Raw genomic sequence first — 22,928 nt, forward strand, 5'->3', positions numbered from 1 at the left:
TTTGTTGGGAAACTGTGGTATGGCTAGGCTTAGGTACACTTTCCTCTCCATCCTTGTAACACCCCCAGATCCGGGGTCAGGGATCCGGGCCGTCACGGTCTTTCTTTCCACAATACCACTTCACTTAATTAATAATAATTAACCTTATGCTGTGACCCCATACTAACACACACCACAACTCGTTATAGTCTCAGAGATGAAATTGAAATAAGTACAAGTCTTTGAATCCACAGTTTAAAAGTTATTACAACCCAAAATGATTACTTGATAAATTTACAGTTAATTGCCATTATCTGCCACAAGTTATAATTATACAATATTTGGTTCCCAAAAGTAGAATGTCTGATCTACAGGTAGATCTACCTCTGCAGCTATAGCAGCTACGATCTCAGCGGGAAGGCGCGGGGCGCTTCCCACGCTCTTGTGTTGGGTCTGCTTGAGCCTGGCCATCTTTCCTAACTGTTGTTGTGTGAAGAAGAAATGAAGCAAGAGTGAGCACTACAGCTCGCAAGATAATATATAGTGTTAACAATAATACAAGTATCTGAATGGATACTAGAATCCTTTATCATGTGTAAGGTAATTACTTACTGGATATAAGTTTAAAAGAAGATGAAGTTACCAATTACTTCACTATACTTATACCATTTTTAGAAATCTACTTGAACTACTACTGTTCAAAGTATAATAAGATTCAAGAGGTCATCCCATAGATGAGACCATAAATTAAAACTTGAATATATTCAATCTTTGAAATATTTTTAAAAGAAATGAAGTTACGAGATACTTCATTCAATGGAAACACCAATAAAACTGTTTGACCCTGTCAATGCTTCGGTAACCACCCATTCATAGCCTTTCGATCGAAATGCTACGGGTAGTGTTGCAGAATTATCCAACTGGATGATGAACTCATTACGGGAGTTTGTCGCGCCAGGAAGACCACTTACGATGATCAGTCGCAGTAGTACAACCCCGCCATTTTCTACATGTAGAGGAAAACCTGTCGGATTTACTTGTCAACAGAACACTGGACTCCTAAGGAATGGACCGTCTTAGCGGAACTTCCAGGCCATTTTGGGCCAATATAATAAGGCTGGGCCGGCGCCACTCGACCACTTACGCCACTCCTAGTTCAGATGAAATCCATGACTCTGAAACGTAAAGCTCGTCCCCCCTTTCCCCAAGTAGAAACTTGTTGATACGGCTCCACCAAGAAGTCGTATCTGTAAGTCATATGTCATAGCCTATTTGTATATTCGAGGATTTAACTCAACTCAAATAAGAATGTAATAAGTAAATAGTGGATCTACCGTCAAAGAGATCTCGCAAAGTAATATCTGTCAAAGGATTCAGAAATAAGGTTCATCTACAGACTTGAGGAGTTAATTCACTGGAAGAAGTTCAAGAAGTTGATCATGCCTCAGTGATATAAATCAAGATCGTAGATTTAATCAAGTGACAGAGATCTCGTCAGAGTATCATTAATTACAAGGATTTAGTCTGAAGAAAATCAAAAGTATCAAAGTCAAGACATGAAGAAACGTCACGGAAGTTAGTCACTCATGAACCAGACAGTACATCGAGTGTCAACATTGAAGTGGTGAAATTGATTCATAATTCTCAGTGATTTTTAGAAGATATTCAGAAGATTGGTTGCTGCTCAGGGTTAGTATTAATTCTCTATTAATTAATTAAGTCATATAATTTAATTAAGAAAATAAATTATATCTGCAAAGATTAATTTATTTGATTAATTAAATTAATTGATTAATTAATTCAGAATTAATATTAAGGTTTTTCAGAATTTTTAATTGGTTAAAATCTGTTTTAATTCCAAAAAGACAACTGATTGTATTAGTATGACAATCGGTATGACAATCAATAGTCATACCGAAAGTCATGCTAATTCAGTTGATTGTCTTACCAGAATTATTATTAGATTAAAATCACTTATTGATTCAGCAAAAACAATCTGCTTGAACTACTATGACAATCGGTATGACAATTGATTGTCATACCGAAAGTCTTGATAGTGCATTCTGATTGTCTTAATAGTTCTAAGGATAGTCCTACCGATTGTCTTGCTGAGCTCAGGATTGTCTTGCCAGGTCAATTCTATTCTGTTGATTAAAAAGAAGCAGACAAGCAGCAGTTAACTACAACTCAATAATCCAACAAAAAAACAGAACCCGAGAACAAAAGAAAAAGAAGCAGAAAAATATTTCATCTCATCTGCAAACTTCAAGATCAATTTCTAGATTGTAAAGTTAAATCCAATCAACTAGAAATCTTTATCTTGTTCTTGTGTAACAATCTAGCGGATCAAAATCCCTAGAACTTAATCTCAAATTGCGTTTAGCATTTGAATCTTTTTATTACAAAAATAGAAAAAGTTCATGTCGAATTTATTCTAGATTTGTGATAATTAATTTGAGATTAATTCCTTGTAATCGATACAGTTGTTGTAACACCTTTCAAGTTTAATAATATTTTTATTTAACTTGAATTTTGTTTCACATTTTTTATTCCGCATTTATTCGATTATTCGGTACTGTTTGTATTCAACCCCCCCTTCTACAAACTCATTGGGACCCAACAATTGGTATCAGAGCCTTCTGATTAACGAACAAATCAAGATCCTAGACTTTTGTGATTTTTCAACTCCTTGAATTTTTATTTATTCAAAAATTCATAATGACTTCACAAAAAGTTGGAACCGTTAAAATTCCACTATTTGATAAAGAAAATTATATCATGTGGAAGAAGAAGATGCTATTATTTTTACAAGTTGCAAATCCCAAATATCTGAACTTGTTAAAGAAGGGTCTAAAAACTCCGATGGTTATTGAACCAGAGGTGATAGTAGATGATGTTGTGATTACCAAAGCTAGAACATATCCAAAAGAGCCTGAAGATTTTACTCCTGCTGAGAAGGAAGAAGCCTCCTTGGATGCCAGCCTTCAATTAATATTAATTGATTCCTTTGATCCCTTGATGAACATACATGTGATGAACTGTAAAAATTCCAAACACATGTGGGAAACTATTGAGGTGATTAATGAAGGCACAGAGGAAGTTAGGGAGAACAAGTTGGAGATCCTAACCTCTGAGTATGAATATTTTAAATCAAATCCAGGAGAAGGAATTACTGAAGTGTTTGAGAGGTACAATGCATTGATCAACAACCTGAACATAAATGGGAAATATTATTCAATCAGGGAGGTCAACAAAAAGTTCCTTTTAACACTGCCAACTCATCTTGAACATAGAATCACTGCCATTAGAGAAGCTAGAGATCTGAGTGAGATTTCTTTGGACAGGCTCTATGGAGTGTTAAAAACCTATGAGTTGGAGCAGATTCGACAGAAGGAAGTCTACGGGAAGGATAGAATGGTCAGCACATCTACTGTACTTGTAGCTGAAGGTCAACAACAACAGCAATCTCAACAATTTGAGAGAATGGTACAGTGTTCCAAGGCTGAGGAAAATATGTTAGTAGCAGAATATGATCCTCCTACTACAAATCAATCAAGTGATGATTTTTATTCCTTAGAAGAGCTGGAGCAATTGGAAGACGAGTCAATGGCCCAAATTGTCAAGAGATTCTCCCATGTCAGATTCAAGAGGAATCCCAAGCTTAAGTACAAGTCCAACTACAATAAATTCCAGAAAGGTGGATCTTCATCCTCTAACACCAGCAGTGGTGGATACAAAACAGGGATGGTTGATCGGAGCACCATCAGATGCTATAACTGCAATGAGTTGGGACACTTTTCCACAGAATGTAGGAAGCCAAAGCAAGTAAGAAAGAACTCTGAAAGGGCTTATCTGGCAAAGGGAAGAAGCTGGGATGATACTGACAGTGAAGATGAAGAAGAAGGAAATCTTGCTCTTATGGCTATTGATGGAAAAGCTTCATCGTCAAGAATAGAGGTAAAACTTTCTGATGCTGAAATGATTTATCATCTAAGAGGTAACTTAGATTGTGCACGTCGTGATAATGAACTGTTAGGTTTACAGATCACAGACCTTGAGAAAGAGGTCAATGAATTAAGACTTGTGCACATTAATCAAGACAAATTAAAAGAACAGGTATCTTTTCTAGAGAATAGAGTTGACTGTTATAGAAAACTCGAAACTATTCTCAAAGACAAGATCACCGGTCTTGAGACTAAGGTTAGAGCCTACTTCAATTCTTGTTCGAAGGCTAAAGAGTTCGACAGTAAGCAAGTTGTTAATCAAACATCTGGAATAGGTTATGATTACAATGCTGCTATTGGAGAATTAGGCATAAACTCCCCTCCTCATGTCTGTGCTAAAGGGAGGGAAGTACCACATGTGCTTAAGGGTGTTGATGAACCCCTCTATAAAGCATCAATTGCTGAACCATTTGATGCGACTTCTTCTGTTATTCAAGAAGAAATACGTGCTGAGGATCATGCTTATGAGAAGATTGTTTCCAAGTCATGTGAGTCGAAAGTTCCAGTCAAAGTTGTGAAAGCAACTGAGATTAACTCAGACACACATGAGTTGGATAACAATAATGCCATGTCTACCATGCATAAATTGCCTGCTGTTAATCACTCTCATAGAGCATGTAGTATTGCTAATTGTATGTCTTGTGCTTTTAATATGATGTATGCTTATTTTAATGGTAAGCATGTGTCTAATGATAAGACTACTCCTCGTCAGCATGTGAATAACAAGAAGCATGATAGGTCTAAGACTGCTAGTCCTTCTAAGACTAGAAAGGAGACATTTGTGCCTAAGCTTAAACAGAAATTTGTTAAGGCTGTTTACAAGGTCAAATGTTCAGTCATTGAGAAAGTTGAGGCAATTAAAATAAAAAATGTTGTTTTGCCTGACAAAGGACAGTTCTACAAGTATGCCGGGCCCAACCAAGTTTGGGTTCCGAAGAAGGTCTAATCCATTTGTAGTGCAGGGCATTAAACAGGTGTAACCGGTAGTGTGGATTCTTGACAGTGGATCATCAAGACATATGACCGGAGATAGAGCCCTGCTATCAAATATGGATTGAGAAAGCTGGCCCCCTGGTTACCTTTGGAGATAACAACAAAGGTTTATCTGAGGGATATGGCTGTTTGCAAGCTGGATATGTTATCAGTGAAATTTTGTATATTGTGCTAGGTTATTATCAGGAAGCAGTATCTAACATGTAGCACCAGTGACGAGACTTGAAAATATTACGACATATCAGGCACCTGCTGCACATTACACTTGGAATTGTACTCTAGTAAGATGTGTACAAGTGTATTTCTGTTTGGTGAGTCAAAAGAGGAAGTCAGTGCACCACAGTTCATGGACTTTGCAGCTGCAGATCTATTGGACTATGCAATCTCTTCTTCACAATCTCACTTTAGGTTGGTATGAACTAGTATACTGCTCAAGCAATCGTCAAGGACATGGTATGGCACTCTAACAGAAGTTATAATTTTATACGAACTAGTAGAGTCGTCATATTTATAACTATTTTATCACTAGGCACAATCATATTGTTTTATATGTGCAGTGGTATATTGATAATGCAACATAACAATTAGTATCTAAAGTACTTGACAAGTATCGGTCAATGATATGTTGTTAACATTATGTTACAGATATTTGTAAACTTTTGACATGAATGAGAATTACTTAGACTTTACCCTAAGTGATCAATGTTTTATCAAAAACTCATTCATATTGAAAAACAAAATCAAACTTCTTTCTACATTAGTGATTTCTTATTTCATGTAAAATCTTTTGAAATCACTATTGTAAATCATTTTCTCTCTATTACCATATGTTCTGTGTTACAGGTTCAGTCTCCAATGACTTTCTTTCATTGACAGTCATGAGGTTGAAAACCCACAACGTCTATCCAAGACTATAAAGACAAACACAAAAACAGAACCAACCAACACTCTCTTACCACTAAATGTAGTATGAATGAGCGTGAGGGAGATAGTGCCTTAGTGCACCACATAAGGAAGGTTCTGTAGTCAACCCAGTAGCTCTGTCTCCTACATAGATGAGTAGTATTTAAACCGAGACAACTGCTAGCCCCCATACATCTTCTCAAAAAGATGTAATGGCTGAAAAGGCACAAAAACAGTTACTAGATTCATTCTCTCAACAGGGTGCGTCTATTGAATTTTGCCTGTCGGCCAAGGCATCCGATGTAGTGTCACCACTTCAAACATAAACAATTCTTGATGCACAAGGAAAGGGTACACACACAAAGGATGAGTTGACGGAAATAAGAGTTTCGACCATTTTAAGGTCAGATTCGATTGTTCAAGGTTCGTTAATGGACCAATTGCCTTTACAAGTGTTAGGAGAGGATACTGATCCAAAAGCCATATGTCAGTGGTCAGTGTCTACCTCCCCAGGCTTAAATCCCCTGGATGCATCTGCGGATAGTGGATCTGACATAGGCGCAGATCGGCAACTTGTTGACAATGATTCAAATATTACCTGATGAGTCACAAGGAAATGTCTTCACAAACATTAGAAGGGAACTTTGATCTTTATGCTAAATTCTTTGGATCATTGTTTACCTTTCCAGAATTCAAATCTGGAACCCTAAAAGGGAAACTAGCAACTTGTAGATTATGACTCAGATTCATCTGACGAGTTTAACAAGGATGGGGATTTGCGAACTCCCATTGCACCACCTATGACCTCCTTAAGGATGGCTAAGGTGATTTTCCTTGCAGGTACAGCTGGATTATGGAGCTATGAGAGAAGAGTGATACACTTGTGAGAATGAGTGTAAACACGAGTGGAGAGAAGAGTGAAACACATGTGAGGTACACTAAACAGAATCACACACTCACAGTGAGAAAGAGAAACTACTTGTTATTTCTTTTCCAACCAAGTGAAATATGAGAACTTCTTCAGACGACGGCATACATTCCTTCACTAAGGGGGAGATAAAAGCGTAAGTAATAGTTTGGAGGATTCCTCAACTAAGGGGGAGAAATAGCAGGGAGGAAGAAAAAGATCCTACATGTACACTACACCACACCATAGCTGTTTGTAACTGCGGATCCTATTGTACGGGAGAGGTGGTAAACACAAGGTGATTTTTTAGTAAGGGAAGAAGCTGTTTTCAAAAGGGGAGTACCATTGGCTTTTATCTGCGGATCCTATTGTACGGGAGAGGTGGTAAACGAAGGTGATCTTCTTTAATCAGTTGATTCTCATAGGGGGAGAAGCAAGAGAGATATGGCCTTCTCAACAGGAAATGTGGTTGTACAAATGAAGTTGGAACTACTTGAAGATATGTTCAGTCTAGAGGAACATCTATTTGGAATCTGGAAAAGGTTAAATGTTATCCAGAACTTTTCTGCTATTTACTTTGCATTTCTGTTTATATCTTTTTCTTATTTGTTAGTTGAGTTATCCTCTAGGTATTTGTGTGTTATTGTCCAACAAACAAATAGGGGGAGATTGTAAGTCATATGTCATAGCCTATTTGTATATTCGAGGATTTAACTCAACTCAAATAAGAATGTAATAAGTAAATAGTGGATCTACCGTCAAAGAGATCTCGCAAAGTAATATCTGTCAAAGGATTCAGAAATAAGGTTCATCTATAGACTTGAGGAGTTAATTCACTGGAAGAAGTTCAAGAAGTTGATCATGCCTCAGTGATATAAATCAAGATCGTAGATTTAATCAAGTGACAGAGATCTCGTCAGAGTATCATTAATTACAAGGATTTAGTCTGAAGAAAATCAAAAGTATCAAAGTCAAGACATGAAGAAATGTCACGGAAGTTAGTCACTCATGAACCAGACAGTACATCGAGTGTCAACATTGAAGTGGTGGAATTGATTCATAATTCTCAGTGATTTTTAGAAGATATTCAGAAGATTGGTTGTTGCTCAGGGTTAGTATTAATTCTCTATTAATTAATTAAGTCATATAATTTAATTAAGAAAATAAATTATATCTGCAAAGATTAATTTATTTGATTAATTAAATTAATTGATTAATTAATTCAGAATTAATATTAAGGTTTTTCAGAATTTTTAATTGGTTAAAATCTGTTTTAATTCCAAAAAGACAACTGATTGTATTAGTATGACAATCGGTATGACACTCAATAGTCATACCGAAAGTCATGCTAATTCAGTTGATTGTCTTACCAGAATTATTATTAGATTAAAATCACTTATTGATTCAGCAAAAACAATCTGCTTGAACTACTATGACAATCGGTATGACAATTGATTGTCATACCGAAAGTCTTGATAGTTCATTCTGATTGTCTTGCTAGTTCTAAGGATAGTCCTACCGATTGTCTTGCTGAGCTCAGGATTGTCTTGCCAGGTCAATTCTATTCTATTGATTAAAAAGAAGCAGACAAGCAGCAGTTAACTACAACTCAATAATCCAACAAAAAAACAGAACCCGAGAACAAAAGAAAAAGAAGCAGAAAAATATTTCATCTCATCTGCAAACTTCAAGATCAATTTCTAGATTGTAAAGTTAAATCCAATCAACTAGAAATCTTTATCTTGTTCTTGTGTAACAATCTAGCGGATCAAAATCCCTAAAACTTAATCTCAAATTGCGTTTAGCATTTGAATCTTTTTATTACAAAAATAGAAAAAGTTCATGTCGAATTTATTCTAGATTTGTGATAATTAATTTGAGATTAATTCCTTGTAATCGATACAGTTGTTGTAACACCTTTCAAGTTTAATAATTTTTTTATTTAACTTGAATTTTGTTTCACATTTTTTATTCCGCATTTATTCGATTATTCGGTACTGTTTGTATTCAACCCCCCCTTCTACAAACTCATTGGGACCCAACAGTATCTAGTTGGAAAGGAAAACTCACCGATATTTCCCAGGCGATGCCTGTTAATGGATTAACTTGTTCCAAGAATTTTACTTCCCGAGTGTTGGGTAAGTAATCAAAATTCTTTTATCAAGACAGCAACCTTGTTGCGAATATAAAACACACCATAGAGCCGTGTTGGATTTTAATCGCAGCGGGGGAATGGCAAAACACTTTTACACACATAAAATCCAAATAAAAGCATATAGATCATGAATAAAAATTCGAGGGATCGAATCTAACTTTTAAAATAATTCGGAGACAACGATCAGTGATCCTTAGCAGTTGCTCCTCAAGTGTGAAGCACTCCACCGGTATCCACCAAGAAAACGATGTTAAGGAGGAGGAAGGAGGTGGAGATAATTGGGTTTTCCAAACTTTTTGGGTTTTGGGGTTCTCGGGTTCAAATAAAAATAGGGTCTATAATAGTGTATTTATAGGCAAAATTTTCAGCTGAAATTTTCCCATAAATAATATTATTATTATCCCATTTATTATTCTCATTAATAATTAAAACACCTTTTAATTATTAATCCTTTTTCTAAACACTTTAGAAATAATTCTCTCTCTTGATTTAATTTCCAAAAATTAAATCCTTAATTAATAATATTAAGAACTTTTCTTAATTAATTTATAATCAATTAAATCTCATTTAATCAATTATTAAATTTGCCAATTAATTATTTATTTTATTTATTTCACAAATAAATAATTATTAGCCATTATTAATTAATTCCTCCACCATTAAATCATTCTCTTTTTATGGTGTGACCCTGTAGGTTCAATATTAAGCCGATAGTAGAAATAAATAATAATAAAACTATTTTATCATTATTTATATAAATTCTCTAATTTATTAAATATGATTAATTAATTAATCATATTTATTCTACATCGTGAGGGATACTTCTCAGCATATCGTGACTATCCGGATAATATGAATTCACTGCTTAGAATACCAAGAACCTATTCAGTGAATAGTTACCGTACAATAAACTCCTTCTACCCTACAATGTCCCGATTAAATACAAGGCATGGATCTCGTGTCAAGCCTATCTAATTTAATCACTTGCTTACCATTTACTATGCGTAGTTCTATGCAAATTAGAAACTCCTTTCTAATTTCATTCACTCTGGCCAGAGATTCCTGAACTAGCATAAGTGGATCAGCCTTGAACATTCACTTCCTTCACTGGAAGGGGTAGATCCTATATTGATCATACACTATCTTCGTGTACAAATTCCTATACCCAGTAGAGCCCTAATAATTGTCCCTGGAGACTAAGAACTAAACCAAAGCATAGTTCAGTATACACAAGATGACTATGATGACCTCAAGTCTAAGGATACTTGTACAACTATCACTATGTGAACAACTGCTGACACGTGAGTGAACTCCATCAGTTGTTCAGCTGTGCGAGTCATGTTCAGTGAACTTATTCTATAATAAGCACCTACATACTAGCTATAGTGTCACCACACAAATGTCTATGAGAACAGACATCCTTCATAATGAAGCAAGCATAGTATGTACCGATCTTTGCGGATTATTAATTACCAGTTAGTAATCCTATGACCAGGAACTATTTAAGTTTAGAGTTATCATCTTTTAGGTCTCACTATTATGATCTCATCATAATCCATAAAAAGCTTTACTCTAAACTATGGTATATCTTATTTAAACACTTAAATAGATAAAGCCCGTAATAAAAACAAAACAAGTCTTTTATTAATATCAATGAAATCAAAACAGATTATTGAAAAGTTATTCCTAAATCCTCATACATGATTGGACTTAGGACATATTCCTTTCAATCTCCCACTTGTACTAAAGCCAATCACTCTGGTATCTAATACCCATCTTGTCTTTATGACGATCAAAGTGACTTTCATAAAGTAGCTTTGTGAGTGGGTCTGCTATGTTATTATGTGTGTCAACTCTAATTCAATACAATATAAGAAATGTTACCGCGCTCCCACTAACCCTTTTGTAGACGCATGGTTCATCTACGTTTTTGATAAAATCAAAGTCTTTGATTGTCTCATCAAAACGAATGTTCCATCTACGAGAAGCTTGCTTTAAACCACATATGGTTCGCAGTAGCTTACACACTAGGCTTTCATTTCCCTTGGAAAGAAAACCATCTGGCTATATGCCATATCTCATAGTCGTAGTAAGCAGCAATCGCAAGCAAAATCTGAACTGATTTTAACAGGGCTACAGGTAAAAGGTTTCATCAAAGTCAATCTATTGCCTTTGTTTGAATCCTTTTGCCACAATCCTGGCCTTATAGGTCTCCACCTGGCTATCTACTATAATCTATCTTTTGTATACCGTATACATAGATTCCATTCTGGATTTCATGGCACTATGCCATTTCTCTGAGTCAACACTACTCATAGCCTCATTATAGGTCACAGGGTCGTCATCATCAATGATCGACAACTCATTGTCATTCTCAATGACAAGGCCATATTACCTCTCAGGTTGGCGAGACACTCTCCCTGTTCTATGAATGGGTTGTTCCACAAAAGGTTGTTCAGTCAGAACAGGTGTTTCCACCTGATCCGTAGTAGTTTGTGCTTCTTGAATTTCATCAAATTCAATTTTGCTCCCACTGTTTCCTTCAAGGATAAAATCCTTTTCCAAAAAGGTAGCATGTCTGGAGACAAACACCCGATGATCGGTGTAAAAGTAATACCCTAAAGTCTCTTTAGGATATCCCACAAAACTATATTTTACGGATCGATATTCCAGCTTATCTGGGTCAACTTACTTGACATAAGCTGGACATCCCCAAATCTTAACGTGTTTAAGACTCGGTTTCCTTACTTTCCATATCTCATACGGAGTTTGAGGAACAGATTTGGAAGGCACCTTATTCAGTAAATATGCTGAGGTTTCCAATGCATCACCCCATAGGAATACTAGAAGATTTGCATAGCTCATCATGGACCAAACTATGTCTAACAAAGTTCGATTTCTCCTTTCAGATACCAATCTGGAGGAGTCCACTGGGAGACTATACCATTTACTTTGAGTAATCTAGAAACACTCCATTAAAGTATTCACCACCTCGATCTAATCGAAGAATTATAATACTATGTTTGGTTTGTTTCTCCACTTCATACTTATACTCTTTAAACTTTTCAAAGGCCTCAGACTTGTATTTCATCAAACACATATCCGAATCTAGATCTATCATATATGAAAGTAATGAAGTATAAAAATCCACCCATGGCTTGCTTAGACATTGGTCCACATACATCTGTGTGTACCATTCCTAGCAAATTTGCAGTCCTCTCTCCATGTCTACTAAATGGAGATTGCAGTGCCACTATAAAGTGAGATTTTCATCATCCCTTTTCTTTTATTAGTTTGTTCAATCTGAAGTAAATTATGTCACATATATACAGACCATTATTTAAAGCACCACGTCCATAAAGAATATTATCTCTAAGAATAGAACATTCATTATTCTCAATAATAAATGAAAATCCAGCCAAATCTAACATGGGAATAATATTCCTCACAATCGAGGGAACAAAATAACAATTATTTAAAATAATAGTCTTGCCCGTAGGCATATGTAAATGAAATGATTCTACATCTTCAGCAGCAACTCTTGCTCCATTTCCCATCAGTAGAATCACCTCCTCTTCCTCAAGAGTCCTACTTCTCCTTGATTGCAGATTTGAGAACCATAGGAGGTATCTAATACCCAAGTAGAAATTTGATTTAATGACATATTCACTTCTATCATGAACATACCTGAATCAGAAGCGGTAGTCTCACTACCCTTCTTCTTCTTCAATTCTGCAAGGTAAACCTTGTAGTTCCTCTTCCAGTGCCCCACCTTGTTACAGTGAAAGCAAACAACTTTGCTCTTGGGGTCTTCAACTTTTGGTGGAACCGGCTTTTCTTCACCTACTTTCTTCTTCTTGGAAGAGTTCCTCTTCCTTTTCTTAGGATTGGAAGCTTCACCAATTAGAAGAACAGAACTCTTCTTAGGGGAAAATTTGATTCCGCAGTCTTCAACATGTTGTGGAGTTCAGGCAGGCTGACATCCAACTTATTCATGTGAAAGTTCACAACAAACTGTGAGAACGAACTCGGAAGCGATTGCAAAACCAAGTCTTGGCTCAGCTCCCCATCCATGGCAAAACCAAGTTGTCCAAGACGTTCAATCAAATTGATCATCTTAAGTACATGGTCATTCACAGATGATCCCTCAGACATCCTACAACCGAACAGCTCCTTCGATATCTCATATCGAGCTGTCCTCCCCGCCACATCATACAACTCTTGTAGATGCATTAGGATAGTGTGAGCATCCATATGCTCATGTTGCTTCTAGGGCTCAATGTTCATTGAAGCTAGCATGATGCATTGAGCAACATTTGCATCATCTATCCACTTACGATACACAACATGTTCATCATTATGTGCATCACTAGCAGGTTCAGTAGGCTTAGGTGAGTCAATCACGTATTCCAGCTTCTCAATCCTGAGAACAATTCTCAAGTTTCGAAGCCAGTCAGCATAATTAGAACCAGTCAATTTGTGAGCATCCAGTATGCTCCTAAGTGATAGTGCAGAAGACATAATGTACAAAGTAAATCTGTAAATGATAAACACATAACAACACTTAGCAAATAATCAATTTCATTTCAAAACACTATATGAATCGGGTCTTTATTCATAAGTGGCTCCCACTAGTTTACCTAATTTATTCAACCCCCTACGTGAAAAATTAAGCATTCATAATGCTAGTGGGAATAGGGATCCTACATTCCATTACACAACCCCGGCTGTAGCACGAACCGCCATGTAATGTTCAATAGGCAGACAACTCTTGTCAATTACATCTAATGTTATTCCCTAATCAAACTTTAGCCTCTTGAATAATTGAGTCTCGGCTGTGGCACGACAAACTCAATATTCTAAGTCAAGTCTAACCCAACATTCCGTACAGTTGAATCAGTCCCCAAAGACCCACGGCTGTAGCACGTACCGACCTTTAGATTCTTATTCAATGTACACATCTATATGTAATAGACAAGTATTTCTTATTTCGAATTCAAAGCCCTCGGCTGTAGCACGAACCGACAATGATTCAAAAATAAGAACTACTTTTCTATCATGTTGGAAGGCTATGACCGACACAAGCCCGTTATATCATTGGCCAATTACTACTTGATATTATTTAATTTTAGAGGGATTATATTACGTTACAATCATAATCATATTATAAAGAGATTCTTCCTTTTAAATTAAATATTTCAAATCAATAATCTATAATCAGATGATTCCCAGATCGGGTGGAGCATTGTCAAGAGGCGTCACTTAATAACCCTTTCTTACAGATAGAAATCTGTTGTTGACAGAATCATCCTTTCTCTCATATCGAAAATTCATATTCAATTACGTGTTTCATAAACACAAGAATCTCATGATTGTATTCATAATATTATTATTAAGGTTATGAAACAATTTCACTATACTAGGTTGTCTAACAAACGCCTTATGTTCATTTAAGTTCACCTAAATCTATCATCGCATGATAAACTAAGCATATATCACATATATAAACATGAATAAACATCAAGTTAGGCATGTTATATCATCTAGCACATTAGTCTAAGCATTATACATCTCTATGTATCACATGAAGCATTTAAAAGCAATTAAAAACAGCTTTAAAACACTTCCGGAAATATAAACAGTTCAAAACTTTTATATAAACTAAAATTGATCACTCCATTAGATCCGTCTCGGAAAAACGAATCCAACGGTATATTGCACGCCTAAAACGGAGTTACGAAACTCCCAGAAAATCAATTTTAATGTAAACAGTCGGGCTGTAACGCATTACAGGAACGCGTTACAAGCCCTGTAACGCATTCCGGTGATGCGTTACAACCCTTTTAACCAATTAAAAGGTGTAACGCATTCCGTGAATGCGCCACAGGTGTGTAACGCATTCCCGGAATGCGCGACACCCCTATTTTTTTTCTATTTCAGCAGCCGCCGCTTTCCTCCTCGGTTGTTGTGCCGCCGTACTGACATTCTCTGTTTCTTTCTTTCTCCATGCCAACAGCATCAACAGACAACACACAGATGAAGTACAGATATATATACATAATTACAAACAATTTATATATATATATATTTTATGATTTATTTAATTACGAATTTAATTGTAAGAACTTCAAAAATTCATAATAAAAAATCTATACATCCTAAAATTATGAAAAAAATACCCAGACGATCTACAACACTTGTAGAACCCAGATCAACATTCAAAATAATTCTGAGAAACGATTTTTCATCAGACAAAATTAATCCATGATATAACTTGTAAAAATCATAATTAATTCATACAAGCACATAAAATTCTGAAATTTTTACCACAGATCTATATGCATACAACCTATGCTCAGATACCATTTTTGGATTTTAATCGCAGCGGGGGAATGGAAAAACACTTTTACACACATAAAATCCAAATAAAAGCATACAGATCATGAATAAAAATTCGAGGGATCGAATCTAACCTTTAAAATAATTCGGAGACAACGATCAGAGATCCTTAGCAGTTGCTCCTCAAGTGTAAAGCACTCCACCGGTATTCACCAAGAAAACGATGTTAAGGAGGAGGAAGGAGGTGGAGAGAATTGGGTTTTCCAAACTTTTTGGGCTTTGGGGTTCTCGGGTTCAAATAAAAATAGGGTCTATAATAGTGTATTTATAGGCAAAATTTTCAGCTGAAATTTTTCCATAAATAATATAATTATTATCCCATTTATTATTCTCATTAATAATTAAAACACCTTTTAATTATTAATCTTTTTTCTAAACACTTTAGAAATAATTCTCTCTCTTGATTTAATTTCCAAAAATTAAATCCTTAATTAATAATATTAAGAACTTTTCTTAAATAATTTATAATCAATTAAATCTCATTTAATCAATTATTAAATTTACTAATTAATTATTTATTTCACAAATAAATAATTATTAACCATTATTAATTAATTCCTCCACCATTAAATCATTCTCTTTTTATGGTGTGACCCTGTAGGTTCAATATTAAGCCGGTAGTAGAAATAAATAATAATAAAACTATTTTATCATTATTTATATAAATTCTCTAATTTATTAAATATGATTAATTAATTAATCACATTTATTCTACATCGTGAGGGATACTTCTCAGCATATCGCGACTATCCGGATAATATGAATTCACTGCTTAGAATACCAAGAACCTATTCAGTGAATAGTTACCGTACAATAAACTCCTTCTACCCTACAATGTCCCGATTAAATACAAGGCATGGATCTCGTGTCAAGCCTATCTAATTTAATCACTTGCTTACCATTTACTATGCGTAGTTCTATGCAAATTAGAAACTCCTTTCTAATTTCATTCACTCTGGCCAGAGATTCCTGAACTAGCATAAGTGGATCAGCCTTGAACATTCACTTCCTTCACTGGAAGGGGTAGATCCTATATTGATCATATACTATCTTCGTGTACAAATTTCTATACCCAGTAGAGCCCTAATAATTGTCCCTGGAGACTAAGAACTAAACCAAAGCATAGTTCAGTGTACACAAGATGACTATGATGACCTCAAGTCTAAGGATATTTGTACAACTATCACTATGTGAACAACTGCTGACACGTGAGTGAACTCCATCAGTTGTTCAGCTGTGCGAGTCATGTTCAGTGAACTTATTCTATAATAAGCACCTACATACTAGCTATAGTGTCACCACACAAATGTCTATGAGAACAGACATCCTTCATAATGAAGCAAGCATAGTATGTACCGATCTTTGCGGATTATTAATTACCAGTTAGTAATCCTATGACCAGGAACTATTTAAGTTTAGAGTTATCATCTTTTAGGTCTCACTATTATGATCTCATCATAATCCATAAAAAGCTTTACTCTAAACTATGGTATATCTTATTTAAACACTTAAATAGATAAAGCCCGTAATAAAAACAAAACAAGTCTTTTATTAATATCAATGAAATCAAAACAGATTATTGAAAAGTTATTCCTAAATCCTCATACATGATTGGACTTAGGACATATTCCTTTCAAGCCGGATCCCTCAGGTTTTGAGCGAGTATTTAAATCCCCTTCGAAAGGAGGATCTTAAATATAAAAATGAGTTTTGGGATCCGCTCTAACTTTTAAAAATCATTTTAAAGACTCGAAAATACTTTAAAGAGTGTTTGGAGTAATGCTGATTTAATAAAGTAAATCAGTCCCAATATATTAGAAAATATCTGAATATTATTATTTAAATAATATTCTCATAAAGAATAATCTTTATAAAAATAATTGAAGTAGATGTTGTAAAACTTATACTTGAAATGACTATTAAATAACCAAAGATATACTTATACGAAAGTAATATCTTTATTTAAATAATCAAAAGTAAGTTTGATTACCGACACATTATTCTTTAATAAAATAAAGAATATTAATTAGTAAATAAATCGGAGTCATAAGCCCTCGAATGAATATTCAAAATAATATTCATTAATAAAATAAACGGAGTCATAAGCCCTCGAATGAATATTCAAAATAATATTCAATAAATAAAATAAGCGGAGTCATATGTCCTCGAATGAATATTCAAAATAATATTCATTAATAAAATAAAGTTATCGAATAAACCTTATTTGATTCATAGTTTTAAAAACTATTCATATATATATATAAATATATATATATATATATTATACTCGGGAGCCTCGACTCCCGGTTTTAGAAAAAGTTCACCTTTTGATCCCCTATATTAAGGGTATACGCAAAAACCGCTTATCTCTAACATAGGTATTATGCAACTAATAAGCATTTGAACCAACAGATATATAATTCAAGAATATGAAACAGACATGCATATATACCATATCACATGCTACAATATATCGCAAGAATTTGCTAATAACAAATATGCATTTATCGCAAGATCATGCATAAACACATGTACATCACAATAACAGTTATACGGGTAGAAAACTTGCCTGAGCGACTGAGGGTGATTAATGGCTTGGGACGAGTCTGGTAACCTATAAACAACATGGGAGTTGGAATTAAACCAAATTCACTTGTAAATCTATACTTTAACCAAATTAGACTCTAACGCTCGCTTTGCGCTTACTGATTCTCTTAAGTCACTCGAGTACCCTCGACTCCACCATTTTTAATAATTTAACCATTACGAGTTGTAAGGCGATTCCTTTGCGAGTGTCTTACCAACTGCCTAACACACTTAACATAATTGTTTCATACACTAATTAACCCTTTTTAGGTCTTTAACCTATGTTTCAAAGTAAGGCGAGGGGTAATGTTTCGTTCGCGAAACGTCGTTACTTACAACGGCCGTTTCTCCTAAACCGTACATCGGAATCAAACCAACCACATATCAAAACGAAGCTCGTAACATGAACTATCTAAAAATGGCAATGGTCAAAGCCTAGCAGGGAGTTCTCGGGTCCTAATGTTATGAACAAAAGCAGTCTAAAGTAAATCGGACATTACAACGGCTATGTTTATGCGATTTCCCAATTTTATACCATTCCAATTCAATCACCAAACAACCCTAATCCATTCATACAATCAAAGTACATCCATATCACACTACAACAGCCCCAATCAACTCAATATTAACAATTATACTTATTCTTAAACTTGAATTTAAACTATACTTAAATCCTTTAACCAAACCATAAGATTTCAACATTCAATTCACCACCATTCCAACCCAAACTCTAAACAAACAAGCTTCAAGCTACTCTTTACCATAACTATCAAAATCATCCTAATATACAAAGTAAAGCTAGGGTTTGGAGATGATATACCGTCCTTGAAGTGATGTGAGTAGCTAGGAAGCCTTAAGAAGCCTTGAGATGTCTTAGAGATGCTTGGATCTTAAAGGAAAAACAAGAAAAATCAAGTTAAAAACCTTGAAATCACTATTCATTGTCTTCTTCATTGATTTCTTGGAGAAGATTAAGATTGAATTGGAGGCTTAAACTCATAAGATAGCCATAACTATGCATAAGGAGTACTAGAGAATTATCTTACCAATTTAGGAAGCTTGGAACTTGAATTTTGAAAATTCTTCTCTTTGAAAATGGAAAAAGCCGAGAGCAAGCTTCTTGGTGAAGAGAAATAAAAATGATTTTTGTGTTTGATTTGTTTTGTTTTGGTTGGTTGATTTTCTTTTGATTAGTTTTGGTTAATTACCTTATTAACCTTGTCTTTGTGTGGTTATAAACCAACCACATCTCCTTCCCCTTATGTCATGCTTATGTCATGCTTATGATGTTATCTTCCCTTACTTGCCCCCTTCTTATTGGTTGGATGACCTCATCATCCCTAACCTCCTTGATTAACTCCCTAATTTTTTTGCTAATGACCGCTGATCTGTTATACGGTTCGCTTAACTTTCGTTCTCGTTTCTCGTTTGAGGGATCATACCCGGGATCTTATTACTTGGGTTTCCTTAACCTTTCTCAATACATTATATTCATTTTATGATCCTCTCTTATAATCCTTTAATTTATATCCATTTTATCCTGTTACCTTATACTCAATTCCTTCCGTATCTAGTGGATTTTCGGGAAAAATCAAAGTGTTCGGAATTGGATTCTGACGATCTTTACATACACTTATATACCATATAGAGTACTAATAAAATCTCAGAATATCCAAAACAGAACCCCTACATAGTGTGGAATGAAAAGTTTTCTCATTCAGCAAAAACACTATTCATAAGGGTTACAAAAAGTTCAAAATTTTGGGGGTTATTACAGTCTCCCCTCCTTAAAAGGATTCCGTCCCGGAATCAAATAGAAACAAATGGGGGTACTTTTCTAGCATTGCGCTCTCTAGTTCCCAAGTTGATTCTTCCATATTATGATTCTGCCATAGCACCCTGACTAGCTTGATTACTTTGTTCCGAAGTACCTGCTCCTTCTTATCGATAATCCTTACTGGCTTCTCCACGTAAGTCAGATCTGGTTGCATATCCACCTGCTCGTACTCCACTATGTGTCTGGCATCCCGATGATACTTCCTTAGCATTGACACATGGAACACATTATGAACTTGGTGTAGGTTCGGGGGTAAGGCTAGCTCGTAAGCCAACTTCCCAATCCGTCTTAATATCTCAAAAGGTCCAATGTACCTTGGGCTTAGTTTTCCTTTCTTTCCGAACCTCATTAATCCCTTCCAAGGGGATACCTTCAGCAGTACTAAGTCCCCTACTTCATATTCCTTGTCCTTTCGGGCTAGGTCTGCATATTTCTTCTGTCTGTCTTGGGCTGCTACAAGCCGCCCTCTGATAAGATCCACTATGTCTTTGGTCCTTTGGACCACTTCGGGTCCGAGCATCTTCCGCTCCCCTACTTCATCCCAGTATAAGGGAGATCGACACCTTCTTCCATACAGGGCCTCATAAGGCGGCATTCCGATGCTAGCATGAATGCTATTGGTATAAGAAAACTCGATCAACGGCAAGTGATCATCCCAACTTCCTTTAAAGTCTATTGCACAGACTCTCAACATATCCTCTAGTGTCTGGATGGTCCTTTCACTCTGCCCATCCGTCTGGGGATGGTACGTGGTACTCATATTTAACTTGGTCTCCGCACATTCTTGAAAGCTCCTCCAAAATCTGGAGTTGAATCTGGGGTCTCGGTCTGAGACAATGGACGCTGGGACTCCATGCCGCGTCACTATTTCCTTAAGGTAAATGTCCATCAGTCTATCGACTATGTATCTCTCATTGATAGGAATGAAATGAGCTAACTTTGTCAGTCGGTCTATAATTACCCATATGGCGTCATGATTGGCTTTCGTCCTTGGCAAGCCTACAACAAAATCCGTCGCTATCTGTTCCCATTTCCATTCGGGAATCTCCAGGGGTCGTAAAAGTCCACTGGGTCTCTGGTGCTCTGCCTTTACTCTTTGGCAAGTCAAACATTTGCTTACCCATTCTGCTACATCCCTCTTCATGTTGGGCCACCAGTAATATTCCTTCAAATCCCTATACATCTTGGTGCTTCCCGGGTGAATGGAATACCTTGAACTATGGCTTTCATCCAAAACCTCGTCTTTAAGTTCTTGAACATTTGGAACCCAAATCCTGTAGGAATACCTCATTATCCCCTTATTGTCTCTCTCAGTATGGATCTCTTCTCCAGTTATTGACTCTCTGCCCTCATTCATCATTTTTTCTTGGCATAATCTAATCTTTTCCAATAACTCTGGCTGCATTGATATCTCAAACAGCTTTTCAGTTCCGGTTCCGGTTACCTTTACTTCTATTTCCATTCTTTCGAAATCCCTTATCAATTCTTCCGAAGTCGTTATCATTCTGAGTCTTTCCTTTCTACTAAGGGCATCAGCCACCCTGTTGGCTTTCCCCGGGTGATAGAGAATCTCACAATCATAGTCCTTGATTAGCTCTAACCATCTCCTCTGGCGCATGTTGAGCTCTTTCTGCGTAAATATGTACTTGAGGCTCTTATGGTTTGTGAAAATCTCGCACTTCTCTCCATACAAGTAGTGCCTCCAAATTTTTAGGGCAAAAACTATTGCTGCGAGCTCAAGGTCATGAGTAGGATATCTAATCTCGTATTCCTTCAGTTGTCTCGATGCATACGCAATCACTTTACCGTGCTGCATAAGCACACACCCTAATCCTTTGTGCGACGCGTCACTATATATCACAAAATCTCCTTTTCCGTCTGGCAATGCCAACACCGGGGCCGTTACCAACCTTTTCTTTAATTCCTGAAAACTGTTCTCGCATTTCTCCGTCCATTCAAACTTCTCTATCTTACGAGTAAGTCGTGTCAAAGGGGCTGTGATCTTCGCACAGTCCTGTACAAATCTACGATAGTAGCCGACCAATCCTATGAAACTCCTTACCTCTGTGGGTGTGGTTGGCCTTTCCCAATTTGAGACCGCCTCTATCTTGGAGGGGTCGACCAATACTCCTTCTTTATTGATCACATGTCCTAAAAACTGTACTTCATTCTGCCAGAATTCACACTTCGAGAATTTGGCATATAACTGTTCCTCTCTGAGTATTCCTAGAGCTATCCTCAAATGCTCTGTATGTTCTGCCTCAGTCCTTGAGTAGATCAAAATATCATCGATAAAAACTATCACACACTTGTCCAAGTACTTCTTAAATACTCTGTTCATTAAATCCATGAAAGCCGCTGGGGTGTTGGTTAATCCAGAGGATATTACCAAGAACTCATAATGCCCATACCTGGTACGGAACGCTGTCTTGGAAATATCTTCGGGTTTAATCTTTAGTTGGTGATATCTAGTTCTCAAGTCAATCTTGGAAAAATAAACAGCATCCTTTAGCTGGTCGAACAGATCGTCTATTCTAGGTAATGGGTACCTGTTCTTTATGGTTAGCTTGTTCAACTCTCAATAGTCGATGCACAGCCTCATGCTCCCATCTTTCTTCTTAACAAATAAAACCGGTGCTCCCCCCGGAGACACACTGGGTCTTATCATACCCTTATCCAAGAGTTCCTGCAATTGGATAGCTAATTCCTTCATTTCTAACGGGGCTAACCGGTAAGGTGCTTTTGAAACTGGCGCTGTCCCTGGGGCCAACTCAATAGCAAATTCAATCACTCTATCGGGTGGTAATCCCGGAAGGTCTTGTGGGAATACGTCTTCAAATTCGTTGACTACCGGAATATCTTGTAAGTTGGGCACCTCCTTCTGCGTGTCCACCACATAGGCTAGGTAGCCCTCATTTCCTTTTCGTAGCATCCTTCTGGCCTGGGCCATAGTCAAAAATTTCTGTGTCTGCCTCTTTCCTCTAAATATAACTTCTTTCTTTCCTGGGATATTTAACTTAACTTTCTTCCCCTTACAGTCTATCTGAGCATCATTGCTAGATAGCCAGTCCATTCCCAAAATTACATCAAACTCCCCTAATTTAAAAGGGATCAGATCAACACTAAAAGATTGTTCCCCTATGCCTATCTCACAGGCGGGGTGAA

This window comes from Apium graveolens, chromosome 1 (genome assembly GCF_009905375.1).
Source record: "Apium graveolens cultivar Ventura chromosome 1, ASM990537v1, whole genome shotgun sequence".
NCBI lineage: Eukaryota > Viridiplantae > Streptophyta > Magnoliopsida > Apiales > Apiaceae > Apium > Apium graveolens.